Consider the following 23,946-nt stretch of genomic DNA (forward strand, 5'->3'; position numbering starts at 1 on the left):
GTGCTGTGGTTGAGGCCGCCCCTGGCTCCCCTGAGCCCCCGTCTCTCTGCTGGGCCCCTAATCTGGAAGCGATGGTCCACACGGAGGTGATACTCTTGGTGCCCTGCCTGCCCACACACACCGGACTGTCCTGGGAATCCTAATAATAATGGCTGTTGGGATTTTGAAGCAGTCCAATTAAACAGTGTCTCCAATCCCTGTCTGGAATCCGGATCAGAAACAAGGTGAAGGGGCACCTGGGTGGCTCAGTCGTTAAGCGTCTGCCTTCAGCTCGGGGCGTGATCCCAGAGTGCTGGGATCGAGCCCCACATTGGGCTCCCTGCTCCACTGGGAGGCCTGCTTCTTCCTCTCCCTCTCCCCCTGCTTGTGTTCCCTCTCTCACTGCCTGTCTCTCTCTCTGTCAAATAAATAAATAAAATCTTAAAAAAAAAAAAAAAGAAACAAGGTGAAGAGTAAGGTAGACATAGGCGGGAAACCATCTTAGCTACAAGGTAGATTGGAGAACTCAGTTTACTGTGGAGGTGATGGGGTCCCCACAGTTCCCCACCCCCAAGCCTTCTCCAGCCTCCCAGCAGCGAGTATGAAGCATAAAGAGACTGGTTTTGTGGGAGCGGGAGGTTATTTCTGCTTCCCCATCTCTTAATCGTTCAAAAAAGAAGCAGATAAACCATCAGAAACCTTATTGTCAGGAAAGGGGGGGCTTGGTTCACCTGCTGGCAAGGAGGCAGGGAAGGAAGGAGCCAGGTACAGGGGTTTGGGTGGGCGCTGCTGCCCCGGGACCCCACCACTGCCCCAGTAGAGCTGAGCTTAGCAAAGACTGGACAAGCTTGGTAATTTTTCAGACTGTTAAGCATATATTGCTTGTGGGTTAAGTAGTTCAGAAGAAGGGCCGAATTAGGCAGCCCCTGAACGTGATGGGAAGCATCAAGATATTATGAAGGGCAATTAATCTAGCTGTTCTGCTAACTGGGTTAGCACACGTAGCCCGTAATTACATGCAATTATAACAGCGATCGTGGCTGGAGGTCGCCATGAGTGGCCTTAACCCAAGCAAGGCAGAGCCCCAAGGACGTGTCACGTCAGATCTAGGCGGCATTTCCCATCCCGTGTGAGGGATGAGGCAAAGGGAAGAGCAGGGGTAACCGAACCAGGTTTCCAGAGAAAAGAAGGCAAAGCAGAGAGGGCATCATAATGCTGAAATTCAATATAGAAGCATAAAAAAACCAAAAACAGTTTGAAACGCTGAGCAGACGATAAAGATTTAAGCCTTGAATGGAACCCTACACAGATCATCCTACAGGGAGCACAACACACCCGTTACTCTTGGCTTCTTTGGGAAACGCACCGGGTCCCTCCCAGGCCATCCCTACACCCCCAGCACAGCTGCCTTCACGTGCGTCGGGTTGATCCCAGGTTTCTGGAAAGCGTGCGTGAACTCACTTCTGAGGATTATGGTTTCTACTCTGACGGCCAAGGAGTCAGCCAGCCGTGGAGTAGGAGAGGAGAAAACCTTGCTAAGTGCGGCCGGTTCATGTGGTTAAAGGTTCTCAGGACAGCCCTCCACATTCAGGCCACGCGGACCCAGAGAAGGGGGCAGGTGCGACGGGAGCACGCGCTCCGGCCACTGTTTCCAGCCCATGGAACAGTGAGGACATACTACGACCATTCATTTAGAAAGGACTCTCTTCAGGGATGCTTTTAGAGCTGCTGGTTTTCCAGCACTGGGATTCCCCGGGGAGTTTTGAAAAGACAGCCAGATGCCCCGTCCCCATCCCTCAAAGATTCTGCCCACTTGACCTAGGAGGGGCTGTCCGGGTGATTTGATGGCAGAGCTGAAGTAGAGGACGGCGGGCTTAGCGGCTGCATCCCTGCCTTTCGATCCCTGCCGACGCCAGGGCCCACCTATTGTTTCGCATCCAGCAGGTCTGGGGGCTGAGAATTCGCATTTCTCCATGTTCCCAGGTGATGCCACTGCTGCTGGACCTACGGCCCCACTTTGAGAACCACTGTGGTACCGTCCTGCTCATGGGCCCTGACGGTGACACCACCATGATCAGCGGCCCGGAGAGGTGGCGGGCGGCTGTCCCAGCTCTGCTGTGGACAACCTCCCAGGAGCCTCCTTGATTTGCTCCAATTCGGCTGCTTCAGCTCCAAGGGGCTCTGCTTGGGGTCACCAGCCACAGCAGGACCCGCCTTCAGCTCTGGCCTCTCCAGCCCTGACTCTGGGCTCACGTGTAGGTCTTAGTTTGGTCTCCCCGTCTGGGTCTCCATGCTCTGGACAGCTGACAGAGGATGCCACCCCTGGTTCTGCCCTGGAGACCACCTCCAGCCGTGGCTTGTGGTCAGGCGTGCGGGCCCCTGCGAGGGCCGGGAGGAAGGGGGAGGCGTGTGTTTGTCGACAGTGCTCCCTCGCTGCTATCGATAACCTGGTATCATCAGGACCAGCCGTGACAATGCTAGCAGCTGCTGCTCTCAGGGCACACGGGTTCCAGCATCTGGCACACCAAGTACTCAAATGGCTTATGGCTTGTGCTGCTCTCCTTTCTTCCACTGCACTGTGCGTGGCCAGGGGCCAGGGCCACATCCTGCACAGGTGAGCACAGCTACTCTGGTGTGATCCCATGGAGCTAAGGGTCCCGTGTGGCCTTAGTTCGCCCCCTCGCTTCCTGCTACCCAGCGCTTCCCTGATGGATTTGAGAAGTTGAAATAGAGGGGAAATAGCGAGGCACGTGACAGGGCAGTCTTAGGTCACTGGTAATGCTATGACGGCACATGCCACCCTCACCAGCGGGGGGCGCTGTGTGGACCGGCAGTCCTGGCGTGAGGCGCACACACCACTGAGGCTGCCCTGCCGAATGCAGGGGTGTGTGCACAGTAGACTGAAGGCTTCCCTTCACCCTCCAGCAGATGCCGGCGGGATGCGTGGAAACGTGTGTGGATAACTAACTCTATCTTACTCTCGGGACGTCGGAAACACAAGGAAAGCCCAGTCCTGATGGCGAGTAGGTGGGTTAGCTGGTCTGCAAGGATCCTCAGATGACTTGGCAATCGAGGGTTCCGGAAATGCTCCCGTCCGCTCCTCCAGGCAGCAAAGGCTCGTCGTAAAACACATAGTGAACTTCTAAACTCTATTCTGGAATCACGTTTACATACTTGACGTAAGACTCCCTCTTGTAATGGATTCAGGCTCTTTCTGAAAGCAGATTTCGCAGGGCTTTCTTGCAGAGATAGTTTATAAATATTGGCTCAGATGATGTCAGGGAGAATAACACTATGCCAATTTCAAGTTAGTAGCTTCTCATTAAAATAAAGGCGTGTGTGTGTGTGTGTGTGTGTGTGTGTGTGTGTGTGTGTGAGACAATATCGGTTCTTCTGGGGGACTGAAGTGGAAAGGACCTCCTCCTAACTGAAGAGTACCCATATCTGCTATGGACTACATCGTGTCCCCCCCAAGTTCACTTAGCCCCCAGTGCGGTGGTATTAGGAGTTGGGGCCTTTGAGAGATAGTGTTAATGAGGCCGTGAGAGTAGAGGCCTCATGATGGGATTGGTGCCCTTATAACCGGAGACCTGGGAGCTGCCTGGAGGAGAGCTCTCCCCAGAAACCAGCAGTACCGGCTCCCTGACCTTGGCTTCCCCACCTCCTGACATGTGAGGAATAAATGTCCAAGCCCCCAGTGGTGGTATTTTGCTACAGAGCCTGACTAAGGCACCGTTGAACATGTGTGGGGACTGTGGCCTATTCCTCCTCATCTCCAGGCTGGCCCATCAGAGGCCACACCTGGGGGTCCTGGGCTGGGAAGGACTGGCCAAGTGTCTCCTGGCGAATCCAGAGCCTGGAAAGCGACCCAGGCCTTAGGTTAGCACACGGTCTGCCAGAGCAAAGGGCCCTGTGAGTGGGATCGGTGTCCGGCCGAGAGAGAGGGGCGTCTGGACACCCAGCCAACTTGCAGCCCCGGCAGTGGGAGCACCTCAGGGCTCAGGCCCCACACTGGGCTGGGTGGGAGTTAGAAAAGAGCACCGTAGTCAAGGTCTTTGTGTTGAATTTGGGCTAGAATAAGCAGCTACACGGAATGGGAAGGGTCCCGGAGGCTGACAACACACCACATGTATCTCTAAGAGCTTGCTCTGTGGCTCTTCCTCACCTGGCTCCTTACTGTCTGCGGTGCTTAACTGAAGGCTCACTGGGATGCAAACATATAAAAAGGCTTGGATTGTTTTCCAAATTTTAAAGGAAGAAATGATTTCTCTGCTATTTATATTTCTCTGAGCTATAGAAGGTGGAAAGCTTCCAAAGCAAAACCGAACACAGATAATCAAACACAGAGAACAGAAAGCAAAAGACCAGCCTCCCCTGTGAGCATGGATGAAGACATCGTGAATAAAACAGGAGCGCAGGCACAGTCCCACTCCCCGTGACGCAGCAGGGTCGGTGCCAGGAGTGGCGGGGTTTGTTCAATGCTCGCAAACCTGCTCGTACAGCTAGTGAGGGGCTCGGGGGCTGGGACTGCGAGGGGGTAGCGGGGGCCTGGGAGAGTTGTGAGCAGAGTGAGATGGTGTGATACGCAGCTTCATGGGGTCCCTTTGGCTGCCTGTGGAGAGGAGGGGTAAGAGGAAGCTGCGGGACACTTTAGAGGCAGAGTGAGGGCCTCCCAGATACATCCGCGTCCTCAGCCCAGAACCCGTGGATGTGCTGTTTTACACTCACGGGGACAGGAAGGCTGCCCATGGAATCGTGGTTGCTAACCCGCTGGCCTTGAGATGGGGGGATCGCCCTGCATTACCTGGGGGAGACCAGAGCAGTCACTCACAAAGGTCTCAGGAGGGAGGCAGGGAGGCTGGGAAGTGCGTGGAGGACCGGGCTCGGAGCCATGGCTGGTCTACAGGGGCTGGTTGACAAGGACACGGACGCCCCACGAGCCCTTCACAAAAAACACCCTGACACCTGCGTGTCAGCCCAGTGAGATTTGTTTCAGACTTCTGACCCCCGGATCCGCATGACGATGAATTTGTGCTGCTTTTAGCCACGAGGTTCATGGTGGTTTGTCACCATGGCCACAGGGCGGGAACACGGGTCTGCCACTGCGGTCACGCAAGTGGCAGTTGGTAGTGGCTCGGACCAGCGAGGCGGCAGCACTGGTAGTTGGATCTGGGGACGCTCCCCAGTAGCGTCAGCAGGATTTGCTGATAAACCGAATTTTATGGGAGTGGAGAGGATGAGAATCAAGCTGGTTCTCAGTTGAGAGGATGAGCTCTGAATTTTCGTGGAGAAGCATGGATAATTTGGTCAAGTCCCCTGGAGACTGACCTCACTCCTCTCCCCTCCTGGAGCACATCTTGCCCTCATACCCTCGGAGCAGGGGTCTGGTCTAGAACATGCCAAACGGGCTCTGTGGACCGTTTTTCTAGAGCTACAGCCTGATCTTGGCCCTTTTGATATTGCCACACTGGTGAGAAGAATCATAAAGAAAAAAAGTGAAATTATGGAGTGACAGCATCTCTTCCCCGAGTGTGAAGGGGAGAGAACCTGTTGAATGTTCTCCTCCCTCTCCTTCCAAGGGAACATTTGTGGGAGCACCTGGTGGGAGAGGCCAGAGCGTTTCCATCAGCGAGGACACCAGTGTCTAGTGAGAGAGAACTCGGTCCAGGAGAGGGGGGCAGGGGCCCGAGGAGTCGAGTCACTCAGGTGGGCTCTAGGGAGGATGTCTTTGAGAACATCTGTGATCCCTGGCACCGTGTTCAGGTGCACAGACGAGAACATCCCATTAACACCCCTGTGCTACCCTCCTCCTTTCAACCATGTAAGGTCTCAGATCTCCAGCCTCTTCTTTCGTGCCAACGTGCTAAAAATGGAAAGTACCTTGTTGAGCCTTGAAACTGTGCACCTTGCAACTGTTGATGAAAACAGCCTCGGCCTGATAAAATTCTCCGTTTTCTTTTCTTTTTTTTTATTTTAATGATTTTTTTATTATGTTAGTCACCATACAGTACATCCCCGGTTTTCGATGTAAGGCTCGATGATTCATTAGTTGTGTATAACACCCAGTGCACCATGCAATACGTGCCCTCCTTACTACCCATCACCGGTCTATCCCATTCCCCCACCCCCCTCCCCTCTAAAGTCCTCAGTTTGTTTCTCATAGTCCATAGTCTCTCATGTTTCATTCCCCCTTCTGATTACCCCCCCTTTCTTTATCCCTTTCTTCCCCTCTGATCATCCTAGTTCTTATGTTCCATAGATGAGAGAAATCATATGATAGTTGTCTTTCTCTGCTTGACTTATTTCACTTAGCATTATCTCCTCCAGTGCTGTCCATGTTGTAGCAAATGTTGAGAATTCGTTCTTTCTGAGAGCTGAGTAATATTCCATCGTATATATGGACCACAACTTCTTAATCCAGTCATCTGTTGAAGGGCATCTCGGCTCCTTCCACGATTTAGCTATTGTGGACATTGCTGCTATGAACATTGGGGTGCATATGGCCCTTCTCTTCACTACGTCTGTATCTTTGGGGTAAATACCCAGTAGTGCAATGGCTGGATCATAGGGTAGCTCAATTTTTAACTTTTTAAGGGACCTCCACACTGTTTTCCAGAGTGGCTGTACCAACTTGCATTCCCACCAACAATGTAGGAGGGATCCCCTTTCTCCACATCCTCTCCAACAATTGTTGTTTCTTGCCTTGTCTATTTTTGCCATTCTAACTGGCGTAAGGTGGTATCTCAGTGTGGTTTTGATTTGAATTTCCCTGATGGCTAATGATTTTGAACATTTTTTCATGTGTCTGTTAGCCATTTGTATGTCTTCATTGGAAAAGTGTCTGTTCATATCTTCTGCCCATTTTAGGATTTGTTTATTTGTTTCTCATGTATTGAGTTTGAGAAGTTCTTTGTAGATCTTGGATACCAGTCCTTTATCTGTAGTGTCATTTGCAAATATATTCTCCCATTCCGTGGGCTGCCTCTTAGTTTTCTTGAAACGACTCCGCCCGTCAGTGCTTGCGAGTGCTAGAGCAGGCTGGTCCGAAAGGAAGTCTGCACATGTTGATGGCTCTGTGACCGAGTAATGAGCTGCCCGGGTCACGGAAGAATGTCTACTCTGATAGCTGTTTCCTGAGGGGTGTACATGCTTGTGCCTCTCCTTCCATAAACCCGAAGAGGATCGCTGACACTGTGTTCTTCTCCGCGAATGCATATAAAAATAAATAAAACCTAAGACTCGGTGAGATGTCTTATTTTGAACGAACATTTGGGCAACCGGGTCTCATTCTTTCCTAACGACACTTTGGTTTGTCGAACTGTGTTTGCTGGGCTTTGATGTTGGGCAGGGACTGGCCTGGGTGGTCCACTCATGAACTGACAGCAAGAACTGCCTTCTGGTGGCCCAAAAGGACGGCAGACCCGAGCTCTCCTCTGCGTACCCTCCCGGGGGAGGTAAACCAACCGATGCCACCGTGCGCCCAGCCCCACTCTGAAGATACACAGGAGAGGAGAGCTGGAGGGTCGGGTGGCCCAAGAGCCAGCTGAAGAGGGGCCCATTGTCCAGAGAGTGCCTGTCCCATCCAGGCCTGTTTACGAGGTCTCTTTGGCTCTTCCTCCAGCAAATGGCTCCTCCCCTCTGTCCTTGGAACCCTCTCTGTTCTTGACCCATTTCAGGAAGAGTAAAATTGGAGGGGTGGAGGAGTAGAAGACTGTGAGTTCCCCAGAGGCAAGAGAGTCCAGTAAACTCTTCATCATACTTACTTTATTCTTCTGTTAATTCAAGGACTCTGTGGCCTGGCCTGTTGTTGTCCCTATTAAGGACATCAGTGGACTGTCAGCCCGATTTTCCCAGCGTTTCCCTCAAGTTATTTCTCTGACCTTTCTCATGGCTTGCCACCTCTCTCTTTCTCACTATAAGCTCTGTGCATTGATCATGTCTTTTTATTTTCTGTATTTTCTTATGTTTTTACATTTTGGGGCTAACTGGTTCCTAGAGCTAGTAGGGGACCCTCCTGCAAGAGCACGTGTCATGTGCCAGCCAGCCAGTCTGGAGCCAGGCCCCTCAGCACCTGGGCTGTCATGGGGCTCGTACACTTCAGCTCACTCTCCGTGTGCCCTGATACCCCCACCCCCCGGAGCAGCCAGTACACACCCGAGTCCCCTGCAGTCATTCCAAGTAGGCAATCCCCAGCCTGCCTGTTTCCACAGGAACCACAGGCTCTCTGCCCATGTTTCCCGCCCCCTCTGCCCGAAGACTGGCCCTGGTGCGCCCCGTGGGGCACCACACAGCCTGCGTGCTCCCTCCTCCTGGGGACCACGGGGAGCAGACGATCTTGTCCTTGACAGTCACTTCCTGGTCTGTTGGCCTCACCAAAAAACAAGAACACCTACATTTTAAAACACTCTAGCACAGCGTGGGGCGTATTATCGTTGTCAGTAAATATTTGTTGAGTGATTGCCAATGAGACGGGCAGCTCAGCGAGCCAGGGCTGTTGAACACAGCCATCAGAAGTCTCCAAGACCGGACGGGGAGCTACTGCACAGAAGGCCCGCTCCACATCTGCCAAATGCCAGACCCAAACGTCATGGCCAAGATTAAGTTCACATCTCAAATAGCGGTTGCCATGTCCTCCAACTAAACTTACCAGACCTCAAACTACACAGAGGTCCAGGAATCCCGCATAGCAGAAGGAGGATGTGCCCCAAGTCGGCGGCCACCCTGTGACATTGAAAAACGCAGTGCCCCTTCCATTTCCAGATCCATTCATCATTCTCCCGGAGAAACGGGTGTTCCCAGGGAGTGCAGAACCCTTCGCGGCGGTCCGCACTCGGAGGACTTTTGGGGCTTGGGTCTTGTCTTCTGGAGCCTGGAGCGCCTTCCGCTCGAGTCCATGGAGCTGTCTCTGCCCTTCCGAGGTGGGCTGACTCCAGGGCCAACCCTCCTTCCAGAGCTGCCGAAGTACCTAAGGCGGCTGTGGCCGTCTCTAGAAAAATATCGGCAAATGGCACAGTCAAGTGCGACCAACGCAGCTGCCAATGATCCAAAGAAGTCATTATCTTGCACAAACAGTCATTAGGAAAAAACATCATGAGAGATCGCAAAAATCGTAAAATCCAACACCTGTTCCTAATTAAAACTCTTTTAAAAATTAGGAATAGAGGGATACTTTCTTAACCTGATTAAAAAGTAGCATATGAGACAGTGAAATAATGACGAGCTTTTCACCAAACTAGGCACAAAGTAAGGAAGCCCATAATCGCCACTCTTATTTATTTTCCTGGACAGTCTGGCAAATTGGATACAAATAGGATAGAAAAACAGAAAGTCCTAAATATTGTGAAGAAAGAGATCAAGCCTATTGTTTGCAGATCGGAATGCATCTATAGAAAACTGAAATACGTAAATTGGGCGGGGGATGGGAATTAATGAGCTCAGGGTAGACGAGTGCATAATAAATACATAAAAATTAATAGCTTGCTTTTATAACATTAAAAACAGGTTATAAAACATAAGAAAACTAGGAGCCCGATTACGATAGCAGAAAAAATACGGAATGCCCACACACGCGCGTACCAGGCATTGTGGTCTTGGGGGGGGGCACCAGTGCCCACAAACAGGCTTACCGGGGAGATTGAACAATGCATTTGGAGAAATGTTTTAGAGAATTTTAAAAGAACACTTGAATAGAATTGTCTTGGAATATCAGAATGTCAATTCTTTACAATTTAATCACTCTATTTAATGTTATTTAAATGCAATCGTACAATGTGATATTTTCATGAGTGAAAGAAAAAAAGCATTCCTACTTCCACGTGGCAGAATAAACAGGCAAGAGTAGCAGCGAGTTAGAGAGGAAAGAGTAAATTATTAGATATTCAAGTTCAGAGAGCTTCAGGAGCTATTTGTGCAGAAATCAATCAGGTACCCTTGCTCTGAGCTATCACGGCGTTCTGTGCCCCCCTCCCAGTGCTAGATGCATTATAACTAAGCGAGTGTTGGTTTGATCACGTGTGTGGTAACCGGCTGCCTTCTACCTCTGGACCCCCCAGGACCCAGCACAATTGGGCACACAGCAGGTACTGAATTAATGCTTACTGGACGGACACATGGAGGCGTAAGGGACGAGAAGGAACACCTTCTATCATAGATGAAGAATCTACTATCTCATTAGGAAGGACATCATCTGCGACACATGGAACTAGGTTAACTGGTTGGGAATTTGAGAAAAATTAGTTTGTCTTCATTCTACCTACTACGTTCCACACCGGATTCTATATATGAAACTAAACGCTTGATGAAATAAGGAGTTAAATCTAAAAATATTCCAACCATGGAAAAAACAGAAAAGAAAAAGTGGGAGATATTTACCAGCCTTCTAAGCTTAGAAGCGAGGGAAAGACTAGCATTTGGCAATTTGAACTTTAACGGCGGGAGCAGGCCCAACCATCAATCATACACTCAGACCTAAGCAGATCCCTAAAACCGAAATTTCCCACACCGAGGGAAAATGACAGAACTGACAGGACACACGTGTCCTTTGAGATCATACAGTACCAGTATGAGTGCAGCAGAGGAAGGGGGTTTGAGCATCAGCCAGGGTCCAGGGCCAGCACTGGCCCGGCTCTGTATCAAAACAAATGAATATCTAAGTCTCAGTTCCTCCGTTTATGGCTTGGTGATATTAGTATTGACCCCAAGGAGTCCTGGACAGGCATAACGTAGGTAAAATCTCTGGAGAGTATAGGTTCCCAGTAAGGAATCTTGACTAGTAGTAGCTGTTGGTTCTATTTTGTATCAAAAAAAAAAAAAAATCTATGATCACAGCGACCTAGGAAGTAGCTTCATGCACAAAGGTGCTGACGTGGATTATTGAGTCAGAAATACCCCAACGGCCCTCCGAAGGGAACAGCTGCATAAATTAAGTTTCCTCGGCTCCCTGGAGTGTCCTGTGGCCGTTAAGATGAATGTTCATGAAAGTTATGATGTGATATTGTGCAAAAGCGCTGATGGCAAGAGGCTGAGTGGGAATCTGCTGTGTGGGATGTCCACAGAGTGTCAGGGGGACGGTACTACATACATGCCTAAAAGCCTGGAAGGAAAACCGCTAACATGTTATCCAGCGCTGGTTTTGCGAAGACGATCTGTGATTTATGTTCTCGTATTATTGTTTGCATTTCCAAGTGTTTTAAGTGAGCATGGAACATTTCTGAAATAAAAATATCCACGTTTACAGAAGGAAAAACAAAGGCACTGTGACACATTTACTTGGCAACCTGGGTGTTGTTTCCAGAGTTAGTCTTGGGCAGCATGACCAAGGCCGTGTGGCTGTGAGACATCCTGAAGGGGAAAAACCCTCAAGGGAAGCCCAGACCTGTGAGCGGCTTCCTCCGACGTCAGAATCCTTGCGAAGCCGGTGGGGCCACAGGAGGAAGATTCTGGAAGTGCGGGTCCCTCTGGGCCCATTCAAGGGGCAAGAGGCTTCCGTGGAAGAGTTTGAACACAAGAGCTATGACTCGGTTAATGTTTGTTACGTGGAGCACAGGGTGCTGGACGGTGAGCCAAGGTTCCACGGAAGACACGAGAGACACTGAAATAGAGATGCTTATCACTCACAGGAGCTGGAGAAAGTACCTGGCGTGTCTCCAGGGGCCGCACGGGGAGATCAGGGCAGGGTGCAGGCAGGGAGAGGCAGGATCCAGGGCCCGTGACTTGGGCTCCCGGGCTGGGGCCAGACGGGTCCACTCACACCTAAAGAACGGGTTTTGGTTCGGCCCACGGGGGTCTGTCTAAGGGGCACATAAGGCAAGTGGGCCCTGGGAGGTGGGAGTGGCTGCTGAGCACAGGCTGTCGGGAAGTCCTACCAGGAGCCGGCACACCGGCGTTGCACCCAAAAGTTAATTTCCCTTCTCCTGGATGAGCCCCCAGATCACAGATGACAGTTCTCTTACTTAGCCACTATACACTGCTGTGTGAAAACGTTTAACCTACAACTCCCACTTAGAATAAAAGCTCTTTTTTAAGTAAAAACGATTTCTTTTAAAATTCTTATTGAAAGCTGTTGTAGATGTTTCTCACGGCAATATTAGAATAGTCATAAAGCAAGTGTAACTATGTAAACTTGTTCGGAAATACACAAACTAGCTTAATGCTCAGTTAGGAATCTGAGTTATCCTAATGCCTCAGAGGGAGGAGGAAGGGGGACGTTTATTAAGCAAAGGTCTGCAGCCACTTTCCCTGGTATTGTCTTATCTAAAGCTTTGAGCAGTTTTCTTCTTCATTATTTTGCAAATGAGTCCTCTAGTGTGTGGGATCCCAGTACTGAATTGTGTGATTTAATATGCAGGGGGGATTTTAATATTTATTTGTTTGCTTGTTGTTACCGAAGGAGGCAGGAGGATCCGGGGACAGAGCTGGGGCAGGAGAGGTTGTGGGGAGGCTCTGTGGTTTCCTGGTAGGCACGTGACATTTTTATTTGTTAGTTTTTGGACCCCAACTTTGGAACCCTCTTTGTGTATTTGGGACTTCGGTACTGTGAGTCGAGAAGCGTGGTCTGTGTCTCCTTACGGGAGGCGCACAAGACCAGCCAGCAAGGGCTCTGAGGTGGGAGCTAGTGAGCTGGAGGAGGCTCGGGCCGGAAGCTGAAAGATCAGTGTCACCCACGGTCTTTGTCAATGTCAGGAACCATAGACATCTCTTTGGGGCCAAGAAACAAAGTGTGGGCCAAGTTGAACATGGGGCCGTCCCTCTACTCGGCTCCCAGGCCCTAATCTGAGGGCCACGGGGGCCTGTCTGGGACCCTAAGAAGTCTGGCTTCTGCAGGGAAAGAGGCCTGAGTTCTGTGGGGGTGTCCTTGGTCTCGGCATCCTCCTGGAGAGCGGCGGCCTCAGAGGGGCCAGGAGCCCTGGTGGGGAGCCTGGAGCAGAGAGCACCTGGGAGATGCCCCCCGACTCCCCCCTGCAGGGATTCCAGAGAGACTTGGGGGACTTCACAGGGCCGGCTGCTGCATACACAGGTGGGGGAAGGGCCGTGGTGCTTCGGGACAGACGGTCTGGGATATGCAGGTGACCCTCACAATCAAAAGACCTCAAGCGTCCATCACGGAGTGCGCTTGGAGCAGTACGGACCGATTTCGCATCCCACCTCTGGCACAAACCAGGCGTTTGAGTGACAGACACAGCCACGATGTTGGCATCTGCGAAACAAAGCCTTACCTGCGGTTTGCGGGGCTGTCGTGAATAGGTGAGTCTAGACGAGCCAGACTGTTGCAGGAGCCAGGGGTTCAGTACGAGTTGTATCTACAGCCTAGAAAACACGACCTTAGCCGGTGCCGGGAAAGTGAGAGGCACTGGGGTGCCTGGGTGGCTCAGTTGGTTAGGCAGCCATCTCTTGGTTTTGGCTTACGTCATGATCTCAGGGTCATGGGATCGAGCCCTGAATTGGGCTCTGTGCTCAGTGGGGAGTCTGCTTGAGACTCTCTCCCCCTCTGCCCCTCCCCCTGCTTGCACACACTCTCTATCTAAAATAAATAAATAAATCTTAAAAAAGAAAAGAAAGTGAGAGGCATCTTTTTTTTTTGAGCAAAAGCCAGATTTAATCAAACATGGATTTGCATAGTACTTTTTAAGTTTTATGGCTATACATGCACAATATTAAAAATACTTGAATAAAAGTCCCCTGAGAATTTATTACTATGTTTTAGTATTTGTCTTCCATTCCCTTGTAAATATTTTATTATGTAAGTTTTTTTTAATGTTTTTTTATTATATTATGTTAGTCACCATACAGTACATCCCTGGTTTTTGATGTAAAGTTCGATGATTCATTAGTTGCGTATAACACCCAGTGCACCATGCGATACGTGCCCTCCTTACTACCCATCACCGGCCTATCCCATTCCCCCACCCCCCTCCCCTCTGAGGCCCTCAGTTTGTTTCTCAGAGTCCATAGTCAAGTGAGAGGCATCTTAACAGCCAAGTCTGGATGTCCTTATAATTTGCCTTTTACACATTTTTAGACTTTCTGATCAGTGATCCTGTCCTCTTGGCTGAGAAGCCTTTGGTCAGAAACAGCAGAGTAGACATCTGCTGTTTGTCAGTTCTTGAGGGGAGCACGGCACCCCTGGTTTAGGACTTGCCTCCCGCGCTCCGTGGGGTTGTGACGAGGCTGCCAGTCTCCGTGCTCAGGCTTCAAGAGTCAGGACACGGCCCAGACACTTGGATGGTATCAGTCTCTCTGGAGCCCCGTGTGCAGCAGAGATGCGTGGGGCGACAGGCCGAGCTAGAGAAACAGAGACCACACTGGCAGTCGCGGCTGCCCCCCGAAACCATCTTCCCAGCTTGTCCTGGGATGTGTGCGAGGGGTGCCCACTCCTGGTTATGTTGGAGTTCACTTCGGTTGTAAAACATGTCTTAACAGACAGAGTGGTTGGCAGCTTCTGTAATAGAGAAAAGACGTCATTGGAAACTGAAACTGTAGGGCCGCTTTGGATGTTAAAGGGGAGGGTGGTCTTGAGATGACGGTGTTCTGAGTTACGCCCCTCTTCTAGCAGGGGCTGGCGGGGCCCAGGAAGAGCAGATGGCGCGTCTACTGGGGGTGGAGACGGGCTGACCTGAGGGCTGAACCGCTCCACTAACAAAGTGGCAGAAGTTTCCAGAAGACAGTAAGCCAAGCAAGATGGTAGGAGGCTCCAACTTAGAGAGAACGTGGCCAAAGGAATTTTGAGAATAAGGGTAACGTGTCTGATGTTAAATAGTTTTAGTGGTTCCAGTGTAAATGCAACATCCATTTCCCCACGGGGAAAGCCGGCTGAGCGCGGATTCTGGATGGCGGGATGTGCACGCGTCTGTATGCGCGCGTTTGCGTGTGAGCTAAGGAAGGGCGCGAGGCTCTGTGTCTGGCAGGGTGTGGTGTGGAATAGGGATGGGAGATGACTCATAAACTAAGCCACTTCAGCAGAACAGGGCAGGCTCACTGCCCCTGGAGAGACGGGGTGGGACGCAGGATCGCCTCAGTCTGACGTCTGGTTACGTTTGGGTCCACTTGGAGTCTCCGTGTTATTCTAGGAGGAAAGGGGATAGGACCCACCTGGCTCCCCAGGGTTCCCCCACTTCTGAGCCCAAAGTCTCACATCAGGGCCTCAGCAAGTGTGTGGAGAGAGGGGCCAAGCCTGTGAAGAGCTTTAGGCCAGGCTGGGGGAGGTCCCAGTGGCCCCTTAGCAGAAAGGCCGAGTCAGAACCCTGGAGATGATTTAGGACAAACACCTTCCCGCGGGGTTTGTGGGAGACCTGACCTGGGAACTGGTTTGCCTGAATATACTACGTGAATATGGGGTTGCTGCTTGAGCCGGGTAGCACCCCACATGATCCCCCGCAGAGGAACTCCCTGCCTACTGCGTGGAAAGCACTTCACAGACAAATATGAGCCCACACCTTAGACACTAATGTGGCCGAGAAGTCGGCCTCCTGGGCTGGACCGTGTGGCAGGGCTTCCGCGCCCCCTCCTGTCTCCTGCTGGCTGCGGCCCCAGCAGCTCCCCGTAGTGCGGAAGTTAGCGGAAATGCAGCCCCTGGGTGAAGTTCAAAGTCCTCTTCGGCCTCAAGAAAATCACTGTCACCATAATGACGCTGGTGGCACCGTGGGCTCAGCTCTGGCTGAGCACCATTTTGCCTTATCACATAGACCCTATTCCCCAGTGGTTGGACTCCCCCCCCCCCCCGCCTTTTGAGAGATCTCGAAACTGAGGCACTCAGATGTTAACTCTCTTGCCCGAGACAGGGTCGTCAGGTCTGCTAACCCCAAAGCCTCGGCTGCAGGCTGGCTTTGCTCACGAAGATGGAGGTCAGCATTTGCCTCACTGCCAGGCCCCTCGCCTGCAGGTTCTGATCTGGTGGGTCTGGGTGGGTTGGCGGGACTTGGGATCGGATAGGTGACTCCTGTCATCGACGTCCTCAAACCCCTCCCCCCGCCCCAAACCGTGACATATGGAAGCTGAAGCGCAGACACGTGTGTAGAAAGGAGGCCATCAGGCCCCAAGATGCCATCCGCGTGAAATCCCACAGAAGGAGGTGGGCAAACCCAAGTGTGACAACAGCTCCGGTTCCTCTGAGCCTGACTTGATTTCTCGGGGATGGAGATGGGAGACACGGGCTCGTAACCAGGGCTGCGGTAACAGGGCTGCAGTAGCATCATCAGCGGCTGTCGACGAGATGTAGCAGATGCCAGCGATGAAAACCTGCCAGAATGAACCAACAGAGCCTCCGAAAGACCGAGAGAAGCAGACTTCCAGGGCTGTGTGCTCAGTGGTGGCGACACTTGCACTGCACGATAACTAAGCCAGCCGCGTGGCCCTCTGAGTTGAGTGTCCTTCCTCCGGGCTGCTGGACACGGGCCACAGAAAGCTAGCACACCCACGGCAAGGACGGGACAAAAGATATAGAAAAGCCCTTAATTTACATTGAAACTTATGAGAAGTCTTTCCCCGTTGAGGCAATTCAAGGATTAAAACAAAATCTTAAAACATTTATCTCCAGGCAGATAGCAGCACTTTCAGAAACAGAGTAAAAAAGAAAAGGGTGTGGAGCCAAGGGAGACTTTTGTCTAATGTTCTGAATGGGTGTGCAAAAAAAAAAAAAAAAAAAAAAAGGAAAGAAAAAAGAAAGACAAGAAAAGGAAAAGAAGAAAAAACAAAAACAATAGCAAAGTAATTTAAAAATAGAAAAAATTTTCTGATTTTCTGGTATGAGAACTGTTTGGTCCTATTACCATCCACATAGTCTTTTCTGCTGGTGCATGACGGCTGCAAAAATTCTTTCTGAGTTAGGAGATGTATCTATTAGGATCAGGTCCAAATGTATACAACAGAAATAAACAGATAAGCAAAAGCGGCTTCAACAAGAAGGTTTTCTCCATCATAAAAGAAGTCAGAGGGAAGTCATGCTGAGCTAATGTGGCTGTTCCTAGTCTCAAGGACCCAGGCTCCAGGCTCCTTCTTCCCACCTGTTCTTCCTTCAGCATTTGGCTTCTGCCCCAAGAAGGCTGCTTAGTCTCCAGCCATCATGTCCACCATCTGGTCTGCAAGACTAAGAGAAGGTGGCAAAGTGGCAAAGTCAACAGTCTTTTAGGGAAGTTTCCTGGAAGTTGCTACACAGCACTCTGCTTCCATTTAACTGACCAGCACTTAGCCCCATGGCCACAGCTCACTGCAAGGGGGAAGGATAAACTGGTCTTTGGGCACATGTATCTCGCTAAAAATGAAAGAGTCCATCAACAAGACAGAAGGGGTGAATGGAGCAAATTATAGTTCCTGCCACAAGATGTAACATCCTAGACACAAGGAAATGGGCTTGGAAGCTCGGGGTTAAGTGACCCACAGGATTTGGACTAAGCCTGTCCTTTCTTGCTGCACCCCCTCCCCTAGAGCGGGGAGCCCTCTCCTGACCCCTCAGCCATTCCACCCCAACAATGCTCCAAACAGGTGCCCCAGAAGAACTCTTGCCATGTGCTCTGGGAGGCCACCTAGGCCACTAAGTCTCACTTGTATCATGTGAGCAAGTCACTGATTCAGAAGGGAAGGGCACACCTGTGTGTGCATTCCAGGAGGCAGGTGCTGCCCTGGGCGGGCGGGGGGGGGGGGGCTGCCCAGCGACTACCCCACGCTGTGTTCTTCTCACACGGGAGCTTCCTGCCGTACCCAGCTGCACTGAGGCCTAGAACCAGCAGTCCCTCCAGAGCAGACATATCCCACCTGTCTTCCCACTACGTGCAAGGACCGATCATTTAGCAACCCTCCATGGGGCTGAGAAGGTGGCCGAGGTGGAGGGCTGGAGGGGAGGCCGCACATCTCAGAGGGCTGGGTGTGCAGATCAGTAAGAACATTCAGTGAGCCTTTATTCAATGCCAAGCACCATTCGGCCTTTTACATAAGTCCTCACTATAAACTTGGGGAAAGAGGGGCTCATCACACCCATTTTACAGATGAGAAGACAAAGGCTTAAGAAGGCTACTTGCCCAAGGCAAACCCAGCTAATAAGTAAGGGATACAGTCAGGTTTTAAGCCCCAGGCCCTTCTGACCCCAGACAGTGCCCTCTAACCCCTACACTATGCCCGGTAGCCTTTGGAGGGAGCTTTGCAGAAATGCTTATCCCTTCCTGATGCCCATCACCAGGAGGCAGAGCCAGAGCAGAAGCGCCTGACCATGACCGCTATGGGGGCAGCAGGCTTCGTTTCGCCTTGTCATGCAGGAAGCCAGGCCGGAGGAGAGCTTCTGAGTGGAGGCAATGTGGACTAAGTACCCTAAATAAGACTCTGCCCGACGCGAGCTTCAAAGTGGCAACTGTCTCCCCTCCTTCATTCCCAGTGCCCTTCCTCTGCTGCTTTCGAGCAGTTGTCAGTGCTGCAGACAAGCCGGCAGGGATGTCAAGCAAGGGATAATTTATTCCCCTTCTCCGGCAGCCGAGGATATCACCTCCACGATGACAGACACTCTCTCCCTACCGAGAGAAAGAAGCAAAATCTGGCATCCTAACGAGTGGCCAGCTGGGGCTTCCTGCGAGACGCTCACGGTAGGAAGGGGAGCAAGGGGCCCTGGAGGCTGACGCATTTGCGAGCCATCTGAGGATGCTGGTCTGCGGCTGGGACCACCGTGAGCGCGGGTGCCGCTGGCCGCTGGCTCTGGATGCTTCCTGAGACCATCAGGAAGGGCCTAGCTTAGAAAATTAGGGCATTTGCTTTGGTTATTGCTGTTCATTGAGTTTTTATATTCTTTTTTTATAATAAAGTTCTCCTGTTGGGTTGAGGCAGCTGTTTTCCTCTCTGTCTATGGCCAGTCAGAGTTAAGACTTCGTGGTGTTTCTGTCAGGTTTAGACCAGCGGGCAGATGTCATCAGAATGATGACGTGTTCGTAACAAATCTCTGGTCCAGACCAGAAGGAAAAAATGAACTAGTTGCTCAGAAGATAATACAAACTCTTTCTGTGACCTTAAAGAAATTTCTCCTCTGGTTCTTTACAACGTGTCCTCTGTACTGTATTGAACAAGGTAGCTGGTAATTGGTTATTCTCATGATGAGGGTTTTCAGGTTTAGCCAATAAAAATACAGAGCACCCGTTAAATTTAAATTTCAGATAAGCAATGAATAATGTTTTAGTAAGTTATGTCCCACGAAATATTTGGGACATAACTTATGCTAAAAACTAGCTTGATACTGCAGGATCTCACTGGTATGTGGAATCTAAGGCCGTCAGAGTCGTGAAAGCGGAGAGTAGAATGGTGGTGTCAGGGGCTGGGGTGGGGAATGGGGAGACACTGGCCAAGCGTACAAAGTTTCGTCACGCAGGATGAACGAGTTCTGGGATCTCATGTGCAGCGCGGTGATGACAGTTGATTGTACTGACTTGTGTGCCTGAAATTTGCTAGGTGTTCTCACACACACAGAAACGGTAGCTGTATCAGGGGACAGATACATGGATGAACTCGATGATGGTGATCACTCCACGATGGATACATGGAGCGAAACATCACATTGTACACCTTGAATATATACAATTTTTGTTGCCAAAAAGTCAAATTAAATTTTTAAAAATTTGATATTCATCTAGGATTCAGATTTAATGGGATTTCCGTATTTTATCTCACAGCCTGGCTCATGATAAATACAGCTTTGAGACTCCGAAGGCTGCTTTCATTTTGTTTGTCTAACATCTTATTTCTCTCCACGCTCCATACGCACAGGGTTGGGGAAGTCAGAGATCCTCCTGGTGGGCTGCAACACCATGGCTCTTCCTCTGTTCCCTCCCTGCACTTCTTCCAGCTCAGGGACGACTATTTCCAGCTCCTCTGGCTTTTCTGGAGAGGGTCGCCCCGTCTCTAAACAGCTTGTATTGCTGTGTCTTGATGTCTCCGTGTCTGCTGCTATGTGCTGAACTCTTTCCACGGAAGACAAGAATGTGAGGCTTCCCAACCCCTGCTCAAGCAAGCTTTCCTGCTTTGCAACCTCCCAAGATTGTTCTATGGTGATTCTGACCCAATCCATAGTCAGGGTTCACATCACTATGACCACACGAACCCTATTCACCGGCTGAACCAGTTACATCTCCTTTGTGACATAGCTATTCGGGAGTTTCTGGGGGGAGCTAATCACGGTCCTTTTGCTTAGGTTTTAAGGTGCTTATCACTAACTAGTCCTACTTATAGAACCTCTCTCAGTTATGTAAATCTTTCAATATGCTCCAACACATCAGGCACTCAACTTTGTCTTCTGGACGGCATCCCGCCTTCTCTTCCCTCCTCTGACATCAAGTGGTTGACCTGTTGGCTGGCTGCACAGCCTCACCTGGGGTCTCCCTCATTCACCACTGGGGACATTCCCTTGGCCTCTCCTGCTGTATCACCTGCTCCCTGGATGCAACGCCTCCTATTTCCCCAGGGGGCTCCCTTGTGCTGATGGAATAGACTCCTCGCAGCCCTCTATGACTGCTTGTTGAAGGAAGAGTAGACAGCCCACAGAACCACGGTGCGGGAGGAAGATCGGCCCCTTGGACGGTTGCCGTGCCCGTCACTTGGCTTCGCGTGTGATGTGGTTCCTGAGACAAGCTCTGGACCCCACTTTCCTACCTGCCTCCCTACTTCCCCCTGCAGCCCCTCACCCTCCTTACAAACCGTCAGGGCAAACAGCACGGACAAGCTAATCAATGAGCATGCCATGGGCTGGGCACTGCTGAGGGACATCAGCCCCTCACTTCCTCCCGAGCCTGAGGGCAGTCACACCTCATTATTGAATCTGCACGTCCAAACCTCGACTGTCCCCCTGTTCCAAACTGTGTGAGAAGAGCCGTGAAAATGTCAGTAGCAGCAGCAGGCGAGGTGCTGTGGTGCTGGGACCACCACTGAGTGACTGGTGGGCGCGGTCAGAGCACCCTTGCTTTGTGTTTTCTTCTTTGCTAGCCATCAATTACATGAAATGCCTGGCGATGTGGTTTGCCTCTCTCCTGATTGGATGGGGATGGTTATCAAAGGGGAGACCCTCGCTTTCTATCTCCAGATTGTCCTGTTTCTGGTTTCTGATCCACACTCAGTTTTCACTGTTCCTCACCCGACAGAATAAACATCGTGCAGTTCTGTCAAGTGCTTCCCTCTTCCGACATGCCGGACACCTGCCCCGGGCATCACCTGGTCTGACTGGAAGTGCTGGCTGCGTTTGTGTGGCTAACCACGTTCACATGGCATGGTTGCATCACTGCAATGAAGACGCTTTAATGGTCCAAGCCATCCACACAGATCCAAGTCTGTTTCTTTAAGGGCAGAAGGGGCCGAAGGGTCTTCTCTACCTGGAGATGAACGTGGGTCACAGACGGCGGTAAGAATCCACACCACTCTCTTATTCTGGACCCTTGTAGTGGGAGCAAGGGCTGTGTCCCAGTTTTGCAGGTGGAAAGACTGAGGCAGAGAATTCACATCTCGGTTGAGGAGAAATGTAGAGAATTTTTGCTGGAACAATGTGTCTGGGTGAGCAGTGCAGCCCTGCTCATGGTTAAGACTGTGTAGCCTGAAAACCATGTTCAACGAACAGTCGTGATCAACACTGAATTTCCACCTCTTTGGGGAGAGCTAACTGTTCAATGTACCTGCTTATGTGGGATAATGCTCTGTTCTACTTGGAGAGAACTATCTCCATGACATGGTTCTTTTTTTTTTTTCCTGATGATTGATTTATTTATTTTTGAGAGAGAGAGAGAGAAGGAACAGAGGCAGAGGGAGAGGGAGAGAATCCCAACAGACTCCCCACTGAGTGTAGAGTCTGCTGCGGGGCTTGATCCTGTGACCCTGAGATCATGACCTGTGCCAATATCAAGAGTCGGACGCTTAACTGACTGAGCCACCTAGGTGCCCCGACACTGATTTCTTTTCAGCAAATAAGCACAATTAGGTAAGTTTTAGCTGCCATGGGCTGTTAAGTCCCAAATGTAAAGGCAGCCATTGGTGGGTGTTTAGTTCTGTAGCCAGTTTGAAATATTGGGTCTTTCCCTTAAAGTAGACTGGACAAAACGGCCACAGATTCTTCTGAGGAAAGAGGAAGGAGATATTAAAAACAAGAGAAAGAAGGGGTTCAGGAGTGAATGGTGGGTGGCCGCAAAGCTTTGGTGACAAGGAACACTGAGCCTCAGTCTTGTTTGAAGTGGCAGCAAGACCAATAAAGAGCAGGAAACTGAGAGTGATGGGTGCCCAAGCTAGAAGCAGATAAGCCAGCAAACGGCTAGAGAGCTTTGGACAAATCTCCAGCTGGCAGGGGCTTGTCCACACTTGGTCTTTGCTCACGTCGTGTCTTGGGCAGCACGTCCTTCCTGCCCCTGCTCCAGCCGGCAGGATGACTCCCATTCTTGGGTGCTTCTTTCCATGCCCTCTCTCCTGCAGAGTCCTCCCAGGGGACCTGGGTGCTCCTGCCCCTCTGTGCCCATCTCTGGTCCCACCGTATGGCAGTTACTTCTTCACGAGTCTGCTCCCTGCTAGAAAGTGAACTCCTGGAGAACTTCTTACTCATTTTCATAGCCCGAGAAAATGCCACGATGCTTGAAAGACAGTACATATTTAGAAAGTAATTGTTCAATGATTTAATAAGTAACTGTTTGGTATTTAGTAATAGTAGCTTGCTCTTGAGGCGTACTTTATAATTTTCAAAGTGTGTTCACATACATGATCTTATTTGCTTTTCGGAGTCAACTGTGCAGTAGGCAGGGCAAGTGTTTGTATTAAATGGGGCTTAGGAAGCAAATTCAATCACTTCCTCCTGAGCTCAGAGATGAGACGACACAACCCAAGTTAGGCTGGTTCTTGCATGATGAGAAAAAACGGGTCTGCTGTGTGCTTGGTCAGAATCCGTTATGTGGGATTCTAGCAAAACATTCTAGGTGGCCTCGATAGTCCCTCGCGTTATCTGTACTTATGAGCAGATGGCCTTATTTCCTGAGTCAGGATTGCAAAGCCTAAAATTACTCTTGAGGTGATAATGCAGTCATAAGGACCGAAACCTCGAAACAAATTCGTGTTCTTGTCTGGGGTGTGAGCCACGGACAGTGTGGGTTTCTACTTCTGTTCCATCGTGGCTCCCTCTGTGCGTCTTGGGGTTTGGGGGTCCACCGAGTGGAGATCGCCCCCCAGAGTCGATGTTGAGCTTTAATGTAGCTGTCTTGGCTCTGGGGCGTGAAAGATGTCATAAAACCATGCTTCTGAGAACGGGGGTGGGTGATGGGTCTTTGAGCTTCTTTCCTGTCTGCTGCTTAACGCTCCTGACGATGCCCCTGACTTTCCTTTGAAGAACCCCTTTCATTTCCATGAGGTTCTGGTTGGAAAACCTGCTGGCAGTTGGGGGGACCGGGTCCAGAACAAGTGTGGGACCCGATCTGGCCAGCAAGGGTCTCCCATCTCCCCTGCTGGAGAGAGCGGCATGGGGGACCACATGTGATTCGAGTCTCCAGCAGAGACTCAGTCGAGACTCTCCTGCCAGGGTGCTGGGCAAAGGAGACTATAAACCCAGAGCTGGTGGGGGCTCGGTGTGGCTAGGTCCTGTCTGGGATGAGGCCGACAGAGGGAACGTGGAGCTGGCGTAGTCGGCGTGACCTTCTTCAGTCACTGGAGACAGCTGGGCCTAATCTCAGCTCTCCTGACTTGGGACTTGGCAGTGGTGTGGTCTGATGTCACGAGCCAATATCTCTCCCTCCCTTGGGTCAGCTGGAGCTAGGGTTCTGTTTTTTTCTGTCTCGTGTCAGAATCCCAACAGAAGCACGCAGCTTGGGGGCAGTGTGGTAGGAAGAGCACCTGTCCGGGGAGTCGCAGATGTGACACGTGGGGTCTACAGCTCACAGCGTCCTGGTGGCAGATAGGGAAGGAAAGAGGATGAGGAGCCTTCTGCATTTCAGGAGGATGGTGTGGGCGCACTCAGGTGCGGGGGCCGCGGCGCTCGGTGCAGCCACA

General features: G+C 51.0%; 1 protein-coding gene across 1 annotated transcript in view; it reads left to right on the forward strand.

Annotated features, from left to right (window-relative positions):
- The window catches only part of CNIH3 (cornichon family AMPA receptor auxiliary protein 3), a 338,644-nt gene that overhangs the window by 236,403 nt on the left and 78,295 nt on the right, over positions 1-23,946 (forward strand). Inside the window, exon 6 of the transcript XR_015723191.1 lies at positions 21,078-21,334. The gene's annotated coding sequence lies outside the window, so the exon portion shown is untranslated. The remainder of the gene's footprint in view (positions 1-21,077; positions 21,335-23,946) is intronic.

Source organism: Ursus americanus, chromosome 2 (assembly GCF_024610735.1).
Source record: "Ursus americanus isolate L20-20 chromosome 2, mUrsAme1.1.p, whole genome shotgun sequence".
Lineage (NCBI taxonomy): Eukaryota > Metazoa > Chordata > Mammalia > Carnivora > Ursidae > Ursus > Ursus americanus.